Source organism: Solanum dulcamara, chromosome 6 (assembly GCF_947179165.1).
Source record: "Solanum dulcamara chromosome 6, daSolDulc1.2, whole genome shotgun sequence".
NCBI lineage: Eukaryota > Viridiplantae > Streptophyta > Magnoliopsida > Solanales > Solanaceae > Solanum > Solanum dulcamara.
Window position 1 is genome coordinate 64,088,448 of NC_077242.1, and position 16,338 is coordinate 64,104,785.

At 34.5% G+C, this 16,338-nt stretch overlaps 1 pseudogene; it reads left to right on the plus strand.

The window, feature by feature from the left end:
- Window positions 1-178: 178 nt before the first annotated feature.
- Window positions 179-16,025, plus strand: LOC129892896 (actin-103-like; annotated as a pseudogene).
- Window positions 16,026-16,338: the final 313 nt, after the last annotated feature.

Genomic DNA, 16,338 nt, shown 5'->3' on the forward strand with positions numbered 1-16,338 from the left:
AGTTCTTCATGTTCTTTTATCATTTTGTTCCATTTGAAATATTAAGACATCAAATAAATGTTCTCCCAAGGAACAACCCATTCTTCTGACTGAGGCACTACTTAACCATGATGCAAAACGAGAGAAAATAATTCAAATTATGTTTGATACATTCAAAGATCTAGCCACGTATCCCGCAATGTTGGTTCTTTGTATGCTAATGGTAAGCAGAAGACGGAACACCATCATATTCTGGTTCTCTACTATTTTAATCTGTCACTAATTAATTTCATATGTTGTTTTCAGCTATTGTGCTCGTTTCTGGTGATGGTGTGAGCTGTACTGTCCCTATCTATGAGGGACATACACTTCCCCATGCTATCTCAAGGTTACATCTTGCAGAGCATGATCTTACAGGAAGATACTCTCGGAGAGTGGTTATGCATTTAACTATTTCGTCGATATTTGGTATATCATATGAAGGAAATGATTGCTTTTGTTGCACTGGATTTTGAGATTGAGAAGGCAAAAAGTAGATCATCAGTTGTGAACGGTATGAACTTCCTGAAATGAACAAATCATTAGTATTGATGCTGAGAGGTTCCGTTGCCCTGAGGTCCTCTTCCAGCCATCATTGTTCGGATGGAAGCGATAGGAAGTCTTGAAAAAAACTACAATTCAATCCATATTAGGAAATATTTATATGCAAACATTGTGCTCAATGGTGGTTCAACTGTATTTCCTGGCATAAACAGAATGGATATGAGCAAGGAAATCACTGGTTTTGCTCCAAGCAGCGCAAAGATCGAGGTAGCTACATCAAGTACAACAACTGTATAGGAAGATCAGTTCTGCTTCCTGCAGTTTTTGGACAAAAGGTAGTTTCACTTTGCTTTTATTTGACTGATCAGTTAAATCAGTCTCAGTCTAAACAATTGGTTCTAACAATGAACATCTTCTTGTTAACTCTTTTAAGCTCAATGGATTCAGCACCAATATCTATGTCCCGTGCATATGTGTATCACAGATGGCGAATACGATGAATCTGGTCCCTCAAATGTCCTCAGAAAGCGTCTCTAAGCTTGGTGAGCATTTACAATCCTCTTTAGTGAAATTCGTCACACTTGACCTAAAATTCTGTTTTTTTTGTTCCTGTTGAAGTGATACCCTATCCTGTAAACTTGGCTTTTATTGTTTTCTTTGTAAGCTAGTATGCTAACTTTTCAGAAGTGTGGAAACTGGATTTGCTTTCCTTTCTTTTTAACAATATTTACCAGAAAATCATATATTTTTCAGAAGTTGAATTACCAAAACCTTTAAAAAAATTAAAAAATTCTCTTTAGTTAAGAAATATATTTTTATCATCTTTATACAACACAATAAATAAGGTTAGTAACGCAGGAACAGATTCATAGCATGTATACAGAATTATGATAAGGTTGTTGAGTGTCTTGCATGTCCTCTTTAATGGCTATTTAATAATTCAAATCAATTCTTTGTGTAGTCCAATAACTTAACTGAAAAGGCAATAGTTTATTGGTCTTCATTCTATTGATTGGATAATAAATGTAGAATTAGATCAATTAATAAAATTTGAAAGGAAAGCTCAGAAGACACCAACCGGAAAACAAATATACATCTCTTCAACTTCAATGTAGAAAAATATAAAAATATTTCATAACAAATATTGTAAAGTAATAACCATGATAATGTTATTAATAATGTGAGCTTTAAAGCAAATAAAGACACTGATAATTTTGATTGCAAGTACACAATTTTCTTTCTTACTCTTTGATAATAGAGTAAAGTAATATTTAGAACATTTATGGGTACAAAGCAAACAAGTCTATTATTCCCTCTGTTTGGATTTACTTGTCAAATCTTTCCTAGTTTGATATTTACTTTTATTTGTTACTTTTGACAAATCAAGAAAGTACAATTTTTTTCTCTCTATTATACCCTCAATTTATTTGTATTGAGTTAGTGTTTTTTTAAAAAGTAAAATTTCTTGAAAACCTTCAATGGCCAATTCATTTGTAGAGTACCAAGACAATATTTGGAGATTTACATTACCCCTTAACTTTGTTTTGGGGAGGAAGCACCACAACCAAAGTTTGATATAATGATAAATAATGAAAATAAATTGGACACGAGAATTTTACGTGAAAACCCTCAAACAAATAGAGGAGAAAAATCACGGGGTAGAAGAATTTTTACTATTATGATATGGAGTATACCGCTATCAAATTCAAGGAGAAAACAATAATTAACACTTCTTTCTTGTAAAAGGAACAACTCACTAAAGAGGACACTCAAGACTATAATATTTATCTTGGTGTATAACTCTCTTTGTGTTTTTACTCTCTCTCTCCTACACAAAACTTTCAAAGCCCTAAGGACTACATTGTGAATGCTGTCATGTTAGAAGGAATGAGCTTATATTTATAGTCATAAGTCTTTTCATATAAGAAAAGGACTAGCCAATTATATGGAAACTTTGTGTTTTCCTTTTAGGAAAAGGAAAACCCAATTATACCAGGAAATTCTTTTCCTTTCCTTTTCCTTTTTCTGCCTACTTTTTCTGTCTACTTTTTCCTTCTTTGAATTTGACTTTACTTAGCAACCTTTGTTGACTTTTCTTTCGTTCTCCCACTTGAAGATTTAATTGAGAATCAATTAAGTCTTCATACCATCCTTTCTACCCAATTACTGCAATGTTACGTTTCTGCTAGGCCAATAGAAGATCGACACCATTTAAACTTGTTATTGTTGATCGGCTTTGTAAACATATCTGCTAGGTTGTCATTAATGTGAATTTTTTGAATATCCACACTGCCTTCTTCCACCTTCTCACGGACAAAGTGATGTTGAACTCGTATGTGCTTTGTCGTTGAATGAAATGTCGGATTCTTTGCAAGATGCAAAACGCTCTGACTGCCACAAAACAGAGCAATCTTCTCTTATTTGTGCCCGAGCTCCTCCAGTAACATTTGCATCCATATTGCCTCTTTGCTAGTTTGTGTAGCTGCTACATATTCTGCTTCCGTCGTAGATGTAGCCACGATAGATTGCAGTTTTGAAATCCAGCTTACAGCTCCTCCAGCAAGAGTAAACACAACCTGTGGTGGACTTACTTTTATCAAGATCACCTGCATAATCTGAATCAACATAACCTTTAACAGTAAAGTCTGATCCTCCATAACACATTGCAACATCTGAGGTACCCTTGATATATCTCAGGATCCTCTTAACAGTATTCCAATGCTCTCTACCAGGATTAGCCATGTATCGACTAACCACTCCTACTGCTTGTGCAATGTCAGGTTTTGTACATACCATGTCGAACATTAAACTTCCCACTGCTGATGCATACCGTACTTGAGACATCTCCATCCTCTCTGCTTCATTGCTAGGACTCATACTTGAGGATAACTTGAAATTAATAGGAAGTGGGGTAGAAATTGACTTACAGTCTTGCATCTTGAAGCGTCTCAAGATTTTCTTCAAGTAGTTCTTTTGAGAAGGCCAAATCTTCCTATTATTTCTGTCTCGGTGAATTTGCATCCCTAGAATCTTGTTTGCTGGTCCCAAGTCCTTCATTTCAAACTCCCTAGCCAACTGTGCCTTTAAATTTGTAAGACGATCTTTGTTGGGGCCTGCTACCAACATGTCATCAACATACAACAGCAAAATAACAAAATCTTCATCACTAAATCTCTTGTAATAAACACAAGGATCTGAACTATGTCTGTTGTATCCAAGGCTTATAATGAAGGAATCAAATCTCTTATACCAACATCTCGGCGCTTGTTTGAGACCATATAGAAATTTGTTCAATCTGCAAACCAAGTTCTCTTTTCCCTGTTCTTCAAAACCTTCTGGTTGGAGCAAGTAAATTTCTTCTTCAAGCTCTCCATGAAGAAATACAGTTTTGATATCTAACTGCTCCAAGTACAAGTCAAATGTAGCACACATCGCCAGGACCACTCAAATTGTTGTGAGTCGAACCACTGGAGAAAATATCTCATTGAAGTCTATACCTTTTTTCTGAGCGAATCCTTTTACCACCAATCTTGCACGATACTTCTCCACTTGATCATTACTATTTCGTTTGATCTTGTACACCCATTTGTTTTTAATGGCCTTCCTTTCTTGTAGTAATTGAACAAGATCTCATGTTTTATTTTTATGAAGAACTTCAATTTCTTCTTGCATTGCTGCCATCCACAGAGATGATTCTTGGCCTTTCATAGCCTCGTGAAAGGTTGAAGGCTCTCCATCTTCTGTTAATAGATAGTATGCAACATTGCTCTCCATAGAATAATCTGAGTCCCAAGCTGGTTCTCTTCTTTCCCTAGTTGACCGTCGAACTTGTGGAGTTTTATTCTCAGCTTGCTCTTGTTCTTCGTGCTCTGGTGCTGCTTCATAAGAAACTGAAACTTCTTTTATTTCTTCAACTTCAACTATAGTAGTCTTTGATTTTTCTTTTGAAGTGCTACCTTTTTTTGCTTGTATTTTGTTTTCAACAAACACAACATCCCTGCTGATTACCACCTTGCGGGCAGTAGGATCCCACAAGCGATACCCCTTGACTCCATCAGTATACCCTAAGAAAATGCATTTCCTAGATTTTGGATCCACCTTTGATTTTTCTTGGGTGTTGTACATAACATAAGCAGGACTTTCGAATATATGTAAGCGAGAATAATCAGCTGGTTTTCCTGTCCACATCTCCATTGGCGTTTTCAGATCAATTGCGGTTGATGGTGACCGATTGATCACATAACAGACAATTTTGACTGCTTCTGCCCAGAATTGTTTTTCCAACCCTGCAGTTGCCAACATAGCTCTTGTTCGTTCCAATAAGGTTCTGTTCATCCGCTCTGCTACTCCATTTTGTTGTGGAGTATATGTCACCGTGAACTGCCTTTTAATACCTTCTTGTTTACAGAAGTTATCAAATTCATCACCAGTGTATTCTCTTCCATTATCTGTCCTCAAACACTTGATCTTCTTCTTACTTTTTGATTGAGATCTACCATGATTGTGACTCCCACTGGGGCCACGTTCCGTTGGTCTTTCTCTCACCATCATCAAAGCTTCAGCTTGCTGCGAATTTGCTTGTCTGTCTTTCTTATTTTTGCGCCGATTTTCTTCTTCTAAGACAGCGACTGCAATTTCATCGAAAACTAGATTGTCTGTATTGTTCGTCAGGTTGATGATGAGTTGATCATATGAGTCAGGCAGACTTTGAAGTAGAAGCTCCGCACGTTCAGTCCCCTTTATTTTCCTTTTCCACAATGAGAAATTAGTCCCATTGAATTTCTCAACGTCAAATTTTGTTGTATTCGACATTGTGATTTGCTTCACACCCTTCTAGACCGTTTTTGAATTTTTTTGCGAACAATCGTGACAAACTGTATCGTTACTGAAATTTACTATTCACGTGAATAGTACTTTTTGCCGAAACAGACAGAATAACCGAGGGCTCTGATACCACTGTTGGGGGTAGGAAGCACCACAACTAAAGTTTGATATGATGATAAATAATAAAAATAAATTGGACACGAGAATTTTACGTGGAAACCTTCAAACAAATAGAGGGGAGAAACCACGGGGTAGAAAGATTTTTACTATTATTATATGGAGTACACCGCTCTCAAATACAAGGAGAAAACAACAATTAACACTTCTCTCTTGTAAAAGGAATAACTCACTAAAGAGGACACTCAAGACTACAATATTTATCTTGGTGTATAACTCTCTTGGTGTTTTTACTCTCTCTCTCCTACACAAAACTCTCAAAACCCTTAGGACTACATTGTGAATGCTGTCATGTTAGAAGGAATGAACTTATATTTATAGAGTCATAAGCCTTTTCGTATAAGAAATGGACTAGCCAAATATATGAAAACTTTGAGGGTATAATAGAAAGAAAAAAAAATTATACTTCCTTGATTTGTCAAAAATGACAAGTCAAAGTAGAAATCAAATTAGGAAATATTTGACAAATAAATCCGAATGGAGGCAATATGTATGAAAACTTCTATTTCTGTTAGAGTAAAACGTCTGCATTGTTCCTTCAAAAAAATTATTGATTTTTTTTTCCTCATTTTTTTGGATGGTCACCAGGTTAGCTTTGCAACCTATAGTTTTAGTAATTCTTGCACATAGATGTTGAAAGTTGTTTTGTTTTCATTTTATTGAGGTGATCTTGTCAATAGATTTATACTTAATCGTCGTCAAACCATCTGATTCTCTTGTATGGAGTTTTAATTTTTATATATGATTGCTTCATAGGCAGTTGTATAATTTACTTTCAAGAGGGATATCAATATTAAAAACGACTCAGTTGATAACAAAGCAACTAAAACGCTAGTCCAATATTTTGAATCTACACTTATCACAATTTTATATTGTATTGTTTAACGTGGGTATACAAATGCAAAGAATCGTGAAAAGCACGTGTTCAAAAACTAGTTATTGATAAGTGGTTGTGTAGTTGCACAGAGTTGCAGAACGATAATTTTTTTTTAGCTATAACGATCGATGTTATGCACCTTTATGTTACCAGTCTGAGCAATTATTTTTGTTGATACCTTATTACTGTGCAAATAGCTGACTGAAAGAAAGCTCTCTTTCCAGCTGAGTGTTTGACATGAATTTTTGTTTCATTACTTTTTCCTTTTGTCTGTTTTAATCTAATTTAAGTTAGTTATTTCATATTGAAATTAATTGTTGTTCTGTATAAGTTATTTTGAGACATCCTATTGTTCAATATTGTAATGCAGACTCCAACTTCCAGATGTTCTGTTTTTGGTACTATACAGAATGTTGTTCAATCTGTTTGACTTCTTTGCTTGATGTCTAAAATGTTAAAAAAGAGGAGTGGATGAGAATTGAGAAGGGAAAGCACGAGGAGGAAAAAATATGAAAAATATTCTCTCCGTCTTGAAATAAGTGTTACTTCAATAAAAATCAAGTTCATTAAGAAATAAATAAATATAATGTATAGGTTACTAAAGGAAAAATCACCTGATATATTTATTTAAGAATCTATATTACAATTTTAAAATGTACTATTTTATAATTACTACTAATAAAAGTTTAATTACAAGTCTTAACAAATTTCTTTTTAATTATATCATATTTAATTTAATTTTATTAATCATCAACATTAATTAAAATGTAAGAGAAGAGATAGGGGCGTGCGTTTTTTTTGATCAAATCTATTATTACAATCTAGAGATTTGATTACATTTTATGCACGTCTCTCCATTAAGTCTGAATCAATCGGAATCTCTCTCTCCACATCATTTTCTTTTCCATAACCTCTTTTCATATTTCAAAGAAAATCCTTTTTCGTCCACCATTCAACTACATTCCAACCATTGTTCTCGTCTTTTTCAAGTGATTTTGAAGAAAGCAGTATCTGGTACAGAGGAAGAAGAAAGTAGAGAGAAGTTAGCCCTAGAGGTATTCTGCCATTTTGGGAGAATATTAGAAAAATGTTGTATTAGTTCTAGAGCCTTCACAATACACAATACACTTTATATATACATGTCCTTGATATTTTACTAATCTTCTAACTACTAATTAGTTACAACTAACCCCCTAGTTACAACAAGATAACAACTTTCTAACTAACTACTAAGTCACAGCTCCTATTTTATCACTCCCCCTCAAGCTGACAGGTACAAAAATATCTAGTATCCCCAGCTTGGAAACAAGGTATTCATGCTGTGATCTGTATAGCTCTTTTGTCATTATATCTGCCTGTTGCTCATGTGTACCTAAGAACAGAGGCTTAATCAATCCCTTTTAAATCTTCTCTTTAATGAAATGACAATCTATTTCTATGTGTTTTGTTCTCTCATGATATACTGGATTTGCTGCTATCTGTAGTGCAGCTTTACTGTCACAAAAAAGCTCCATTGACATCTCCAATTCTTCACCCAATTCTTTATACAATCCAGCAATCCACATTATTTCAGAAACAGTGGAGGCCATGCTTCTGTACTCTGACTCTGAGCTTCTTGAGATGGTTGTTTGCTTCTTTGACTTCCAAGAAATCAAGGATTCACCATGTTTGATCAAGAAACCTGTGACTGATTTTCTAGTATTTGGGCATGATGCCCAATCAGCATCATAGTACCTTGTCAACTTGTTCTCATTTCTGCTACTCATCAATATTCCCATGACTGGATTCCTTTTTATGTATCTTACTATTTTCAATGCTGCATCCATATGAGAACTTTTTGGCTTCGGCAAAAATTGACTTAAGGTTTGAACAGCAAAACAAATATCTGGCCTAGTTAATGTCAAGTATAGTAATCTTCCAATTAATCTCTGATATGGTCTTATGTCCTCCAATATTGTATCATTTGTTGCTCCTGTTGCCTCATCCATTTCTATGGTTGTCAATTTAACATTGGTATCCAGTGGTGTCCACGATGGTTTGGCTCCAGTTAGACCCACTTCTTCAATCATTTCCAAAGCATACTTTCTTTGGTTCATCAATATTCCCTTCACTGATCTGCGGAATTCAATTCCCAGAAAGTACTTCAGAGTTCCAAGATCTTTGATCTTGAACTTAGCATGCAGTTCTTTCTTGGTTTGCTCAATTAGTACCAAGTCATTCCCAGCTATCAGCATATCATCAACATATACTAGAATCACTACAATCTTTCCATGCTTTCTCTTGATAAACAATGAATGATCTATGCCACTTTGGAGAAAACCAAAGGTAAACAAGGCATCGGTAAGTTTCACATTCCATTGTCTACTAGCTTGTTTAAGACCATATAGGGATTTAACTAGCCTACATACTAAGCCTTGTGACCCCCCCCCCCCCCCCCCCGGCTAGAATATCCCTCAGGTAAAGTCATGTACACCTCATCATGCAAATCACCCTGTAAAAAGGCATTATACACATCCATTTGATGAATGTGCCAGGCAGAAGCAACAGCTATAGAGAGCACACTCCTCACTGTGACAATTTTCACACAGGAGAAAAAGTATCCAAGTAGTCAAGGCCCTCCCTTTGATTATAGCCTCTTGCAACTAATCTTGCCTTATATCTTTCAATGTGACCATCAACTCTGAATTTTACTTTGTAAACCCATCTGCAACCAATAGGATGTTTACCTGGGGTTAATGGAACTAACTGCCAAGTATGATTATCTTCAAGAGCCTGAATTTCTTCTTTCATAGCTTGGATCCAATGTGGATCTGAGCAAGCTTCATGATATGATTTTGGTTCTGTAATGCAAGAGAAAGCAGTTAGGTACTGCTGGTAAGAAGGGGAGAGGTTGGCATGACTCAGCACATGAGAAAGGGGATATGGAGTGGATGCTGCAACACTGTTGGAAACATAATCTGTCATCCAAGTGGGCTGTTTTCTTTGTCTGGAAGAAGTTCTAACAGTTGGTACATCAATGGGAGGTACAGGATCAGGAAGGACATGAGCAGCAGGAACTGCACTAACAGGAACTCCATTAGCAGGAGAATTATTTAAAGAGACGGGATCAGGAACTACCTCATCAGGGAAATTAGCAGGGGGCTCAGATATGAAGGGATCTGTAGAAGTAGTTAGAAAGATTGGACCAGTGTGTGTCTTGGTCCTAAAAGGAAAAATGTCTTCTTTGAAAAGCATATCTCTGGATAAGAAAAAAGAGTGAGTCACCAGGCTGTACAACACATAACCTTTAGTGACAGAAGAGTATCCCATGTGTACTGCAGGCACAGCTCTTGAATCAAATTTATCACCTGAAGGCAGCTTCTTGGCATAACATAAGCAGCCTAAAGTTCTGAGATGATTAAGAGAGCATCTGTGACCATGAAATACCTCAAAGGGTGTTTTGCCCAGGCAACTGAGGGTAATCTGTTCATCATGTAAACAACCCCTAATACACAGTGCCCCCAAAACTTCAAAGGAAAGGCCCCTTGAAATCTGATTGCTCTGGCCAACTCCAAAATGTATCTATGCTTTTGCTCAACTACTCCATTCTGTTGAGGGGTGTAGACACAACTTCTTTGATGCACTATACCATTGGCCAGAAACAACTGCACACATTCTGAATTGACAAACTCAGATCCATTGTCTGACCTGAACACCTTAATGGTCTTATTGAATTGAGTTTGGATCAGTTGGATAAAGTTTCGAAGGACTACTACAACATCACTTTTAAGTTTGAGCAAATATATCCAGGTCATACGTGAATGATCATCAACAATAGTAAAAAACAATCTATAACCATCAACAATCTGAACATGAAAAGGACCCATACATCCAAATGCAACAAATCAAAAACAGTAGAAGATTTAGTTTCACTAACAAGAAAAGCCATTCTAGTGTGTTTAGCAAGAGGACACAATTCACACTTGTCTAAAGCTTGTTTGCAATCACCATGATCAATATCCAGGAGCTTCTGCATTGCACCAACAGAAGCATGACCCATTCGTCTGTGCCACAACATAATATCTACTGCATTTTTTGTAGCAATCAATCCTCTGAGTAGCTGCTGCTTGTCTTGTGATCCTTTTATTCTGTGCTTCAACAAATAAAGACCTTCCTTCTCTCTACCAATCTCCAACACCTTCCCACTTGAGAGGTCCTGGAATATGCAAAATTCAGGAAAAAAATTGGCTGAACAGCACAACTCCCTGGTAATCTTGGCGATTGATAATAGATTATATTTAAAGTCAGGTATATACAGCACATTGCTTATAGTGTGGCCATCAATTATTTCGCAATTTCCAGTATGAGTTACATTTACTACCTCACCATTAGGTAGATACACCTGTTTATCAGTAATAACAGTATGCTCTTCTTGTAACAACTCTTTATTAGATGTCATATGATTCGTAGCTCCACTGTCTACTATCCATTCCTCCCTTTTGTCTTTTACACAACATGTTGAAACAGGACCTGATTCCTCATTTACAGTCACATTGGATGCAAGAATGTTACCTTCCATGTTAGGAGATTCTGCATTTGATAACTTGCCCATGCTTGCTGAAGATGTTTCCCCTTGCTGTTCCTTGTCCAAAAATTGCATCAATCGATTGTAGCGATAAGGGTCCTCTAATAATCTCATTAATTGATTGCAATTGCCCTGAGAATCATGAGGTAGAGCCGCTCCTCTGTAAACTTCAATATCAAGTGTTTTGCCTCTGATTCCTTTAGGGAATTTAGAAGATTCTTCCTTCACATTATACACTCTTCCTCTAGGTTCTTCTCTTCTTACCTGGTTGCCATTGTTTCTAGGATCTCCCTCACGTGTGTGAATAGGATTGACACCATTTGGTTTCCTTTTGAATTTGTAATCTGGAGGATAACCATGCAATTTGTAGCAATTCATTTTTAGATGACCTTTCATCTTGCAATAATCACATTGCACATCTATATTCTTTTTGAATCTACTGAAATTTCCTCCTCGACTTGTCATGAGAGCTGTTATTTCTCCATTCATGGATGATCCAGTCACATTGACCATAACTCTTTGACTTTCTCATTCAATCATCGTAGAGTAGGCTTGGTTAATGGATGGGAGTGGAACCAACATCAAAATTTGACCTCGAGATTGTTCATATGACTCATTTAGTCCCATTAAAAACTGTAGCAATTTCTGTCTCTTCATGAACTCTTTGAAATCGCGTGATTTCTCGCAATTGCATCCAGGAAAGAGGGCTAAGCTATCAAACTCAGCCCATAGTAAACGCAGCTTCGTAAAATACTCAAAAATGCCGCTCGTACCTTGAGTTGTGGTTGCAATTTCTCTGTGCAACTGAAAGATCCTCGATCCATCAACCTTATCAAAACGCTCTTTCAGATCATTCCACACAGAACTTGTATCAGAAGAATACACAATTCCACTTAGCAACACTTTTGACACGCAATTCATTATCCATGACAAAACTATGGTGTTGCATCGCTCCCACAGATTTATCAAATTCGTACCAAAATTAGCCTTCTTACATGTTCCATTGATGAATCCCAGCTTGTTGCGTCCAAGTATGGCGATTCGCATAGAACGACTCCAAACCAAATAATTTTCAGATCCCGTTAACTGAATAGAAATCAACACCACTCCGAAAGTGTCTGATGCACTCAGATACAGTTGATGATTATGACTCAGCTTCTCCGGTAGCTCGTTGTCCAGATCCTCCGCCATTGATCCTCTTCACCGATTTCGACAGCTTCGATCTTCAAGCAACTCGATCTAGACCATATCTATGGCCTATTGCTCTGATACCATGAAGAAAGCAGTATCTGGTACAGAGGAAGAAGAAAGAAGAGAGAAGTTAGCCCTAGAGGTATTCTGCCATTTTGGGAGAATATTAGAAAAATGTTGTATTAGTTCTAAAGCCTTCACAATACACAATACACTTTATATATACATGTCCTTGATATTTTACTAATCTTCTAACTACTAATTAGTTACAACTAACCCCCTAGTTACAACAAGATAACAACTTTCTAACTAACTACTAAGTCACAGCTCCTATTTTATTAGATTTTATGTGTTTTTTTTTGTTAGATTTTGACTTTATGTCTAAAAAATTAAAATTTGTGCTTACTTTCTGCAAAGAGCCCTAGATTAGTTGAAGAACAAAGCATGGGTCGATAGAGCCATCAAGTTTTGAGATACTAATTCAAACACTGATGAAGAATAACTCTAGTGAAAAAGAATCAAACAACATTGAAGAAGAGTAAAACACCGGTGAAGAAAATTTTCACTACTTTAGTTAGAGGGAAAAATATCAAAATAAATATTTAAATGGGCAAATCGAAAAAAGAAAGTTGGTGAGTGTGATAATGTTACAATTGAAATAAATTCAACAAATCAAAATGGCCAAAAAAGGAAGGGTAAGATGATAGCCTCTCCTTTGAGTAAATATTAAGATCTGACTCCGATTTTGTACAATAAAGTAAAATCAAAAAAATAAAGGGCGAGATTTCACAAGTCATAATAAAAGATCTAGTGCAACAAAAAATTCATGTCCAAAAACGTGAAATTTGTTGTGAAGGTTTTTATAGAAATCAATTTTTAATTATATATTGCTTTGAATATGTTTTGCATGTACTGTGAATGCAGTGTAGGGAAAATGAAAAGTCATTTCTCCCTTATTGATAGAAGAAAGGAAAAGTCTTGTCTTTATATTAAAAAATACTTTCTTTAACTCATAGAGGATTAAGTAGAGGGTGCCCCTCGCGCCGTTATTGTCGCTCGCTCGACTATGGCTACGGCTACGGCTACGACAAATGATGTGATTGATTGATAAATTTTTAGACAAAATTTATTTATTAATCTCATTATTTGATTTTCTTTTTCTGAACAACACTTCCTTCGCTGTGCCTATTTTGAATTCTAACCCATTGTTAGCTATAAATATAGAGGCCTACTCTCAATTTTCGACATTGAATTTTTTTTTCCCTTTTGCATATATTTTTTTACAAATAAAGTTGTGTCTTTGTGTGATTACGTTGCTATTTTTCTGGGTTCGTTGATATTATCGAAGTTTAAGGTACCGCTACTTCTTTAATGTTCTATCCGTTTTATCCTGAGAGAAAATAATCCATAACTTTGGGTACAGTGAGGGGATTAAATTTTTAAGGGCACAGAGTGAATTTTGTGGACTCAAATACTGTTTTATTTTTCATATTTAATATTTTTGGTTTACTAACCTTAATAGAGGAGATAACAGAAATTTGGTATGATTTTTTTCCTTATTTGTTGTACCACGGAAATAAAGTTATAGACTGATTAATATCAAAGTGGAGTTTGTGTGAACAACTAAAGTCCATTTACATACAAATTATATACACAAACTATTTATTATAAATTAAAATAAATTTGACATGAAGATTACAATTTTGTATCCATATTAGTTGTACTTTAAAATTCTAGTTATATACTCACTGTATACACAAGATGAGTTTGTTTATATTATTTATTGAACCATTAAAGTTCAGTTACATACACATTATATACACACTTGTGGTCAACTTTTTTTCTATGAATTTGAATTGTGGCAATATTATTTTTCTCTTATAAGGTAGAAAATAGGTATTAAAACAGAGTACATCAACGCCTTAACATCACTTTATAAATCATTGAAATCCAGTTGCATGCACATTATAATACAATTTGTGTTTATTTTTAATATAATTTGATATGAAGTTTGCAATTTGTGTTTTTTGTTGATCTGAATTTGAGATGTGTCCCTTGTTTCTGTATATATACACTTAATAATTTAAGTTTTCATATCAATTGTGTTTTTTTTATACGAATTTGATATAAATTTGATGTGAATTTGAGATGTCTCCCTTGTTTCTATGCATTATCCACGATCTATGTTTATTTTTGATATGAATTTGATATAATTTTTGCGATGTATCCCTTATTTGTGTATACACACATACTGTTATATACCAATTGTATTTATTTTTGATATGAATTTGAGATGTATTTCTTATTTTTATACATTAATATACACAATCTATATTTTTTTTGGTATGAATTTGATATGAAAATCTTGTTCCAGTGTATACACGCTGTTTTGTATCAATGATTTAACAGTTAAAATTTTCATACCAATTATTTATTTTTGGTATGAACTTGATATAAATTTGATATGAATTTTGAGATGTATTTCTTGTTTCTGCGTATACACTACTGTATTTCTTGTGTTTTTTTAAATATGAATTTGGGATGTGTCCCTTCTTTCTATACATTATATACACGATTTATATATATATATATATATATATATTTTTTTTTTTTGTATGAATTTGATATGAAAATCTTATTTCTACACACACACACACTTGTATACCAATGACTTAACAATTTAAGTTTTCATACCAATTGTATTTTGGAAAAAGAAAAATATACCCATTTGTGTTTCTATATGAATATGTATGTTTTTGGCGATATGAAGAAACGCCTCCATGATGAGCAGTTTCAATAGTTTGTAGATTCTTTATTTGGTTTCTTGCAGGACATACCATTCATTAAGGTGCAACCACAGTTAATACGCAACCTTCAAATGATAGGGATGATATGTTCATTGTCACTTTAAATGGTTACGAAATCCATTTTGGGATAAGAGAATTTACAACTATAACTTATCTAAAATGTGATTTGGATAGTGATTTTATATTAGATCCAGTGATTTCAAACAGGCTAATTAAATTGTAGTTTTCTGAAAACAGCAAAATTAAAAAAAATCAAAATTGTTCAAAGCATTTCATGAGAAAGATTTCATAAAGCCTGAAGATCTGCTGAAGATAGCAGTGTTATACTTCATCAATATGTTCTTACTAGCTTTAGATTCAAATAAAACAAATTGCATTTTGATTTAGTGGAGATTGAAGAGTATATAAACTACCTATGGGAGAATGAACGTTTCCGCACATTTCTAGTCACGTGCAATCACAAATTGAAAAAATAAATTCCAACATCATTCACATATGGTGAATTTTATTTGGCTTTGCTGATATGATTTTACGATTGTTATTTGAAGGTTGACCCTTTGATTGTAATCTGCACATCGCGTATATTTAACTGGAAGAGATTAAAGAATTTGGTATTCTATGATTAACTAAAGAAGACGATGTTCAGAAGATATGACAATCAGGTAATTATGAGATTCTTATGATATTATGTTATTTGTTCTAAATACGCATTTACTATTTTTTTGGTCCTTTTAATATGAAATGTTTTTAATGAAATCTTAAATTTGTAAACATAGTCCAAACGGACTACGAGCAGAATGATATGGATCAGAATCTCTTTCCTGAATCATCCCATCACCAACATGAAAGGAATGATACGACATCAACAGAGAATGCTATGGATTCAGAAGACAAATATGTTGGAATGAAGAACAAACTCAAGAATGTTAGTGTAATTATTTTCTATTAATACGATTTTATATATATAGTTTGATGAATCTTTATTATTTTTTGTACAAATCCGTGAAGAGCGGAAAGATTTGAAGGAAAAGATTTGTAAACTTCCACCTAATCATTATATTTATCACTTTTATTCACTACTTTAAAGCAATTCTCTTAAATGTATTTGGAATCTCTTTCATTTTTTTGTTAATATAAAGACAGTTGTTTTTTGATGGACGTAGGATCATTCTGATCCGAACCATGTTAAATGTTATTGTTCTTTCTTGTTCTTTATATTTTTACGTTTACGCTAACAATTGGTATCGGAGCCAAGATTCTGTTTGAGTATGCTCTGTGGTTGCAAAACAATTTGAACTTCCACATTAGAAAAGAATTACTTTGATTTCTTGTATTTTCGAATACTTTGTAGTAGAAGAGGAAGAACAAGTAAAAGT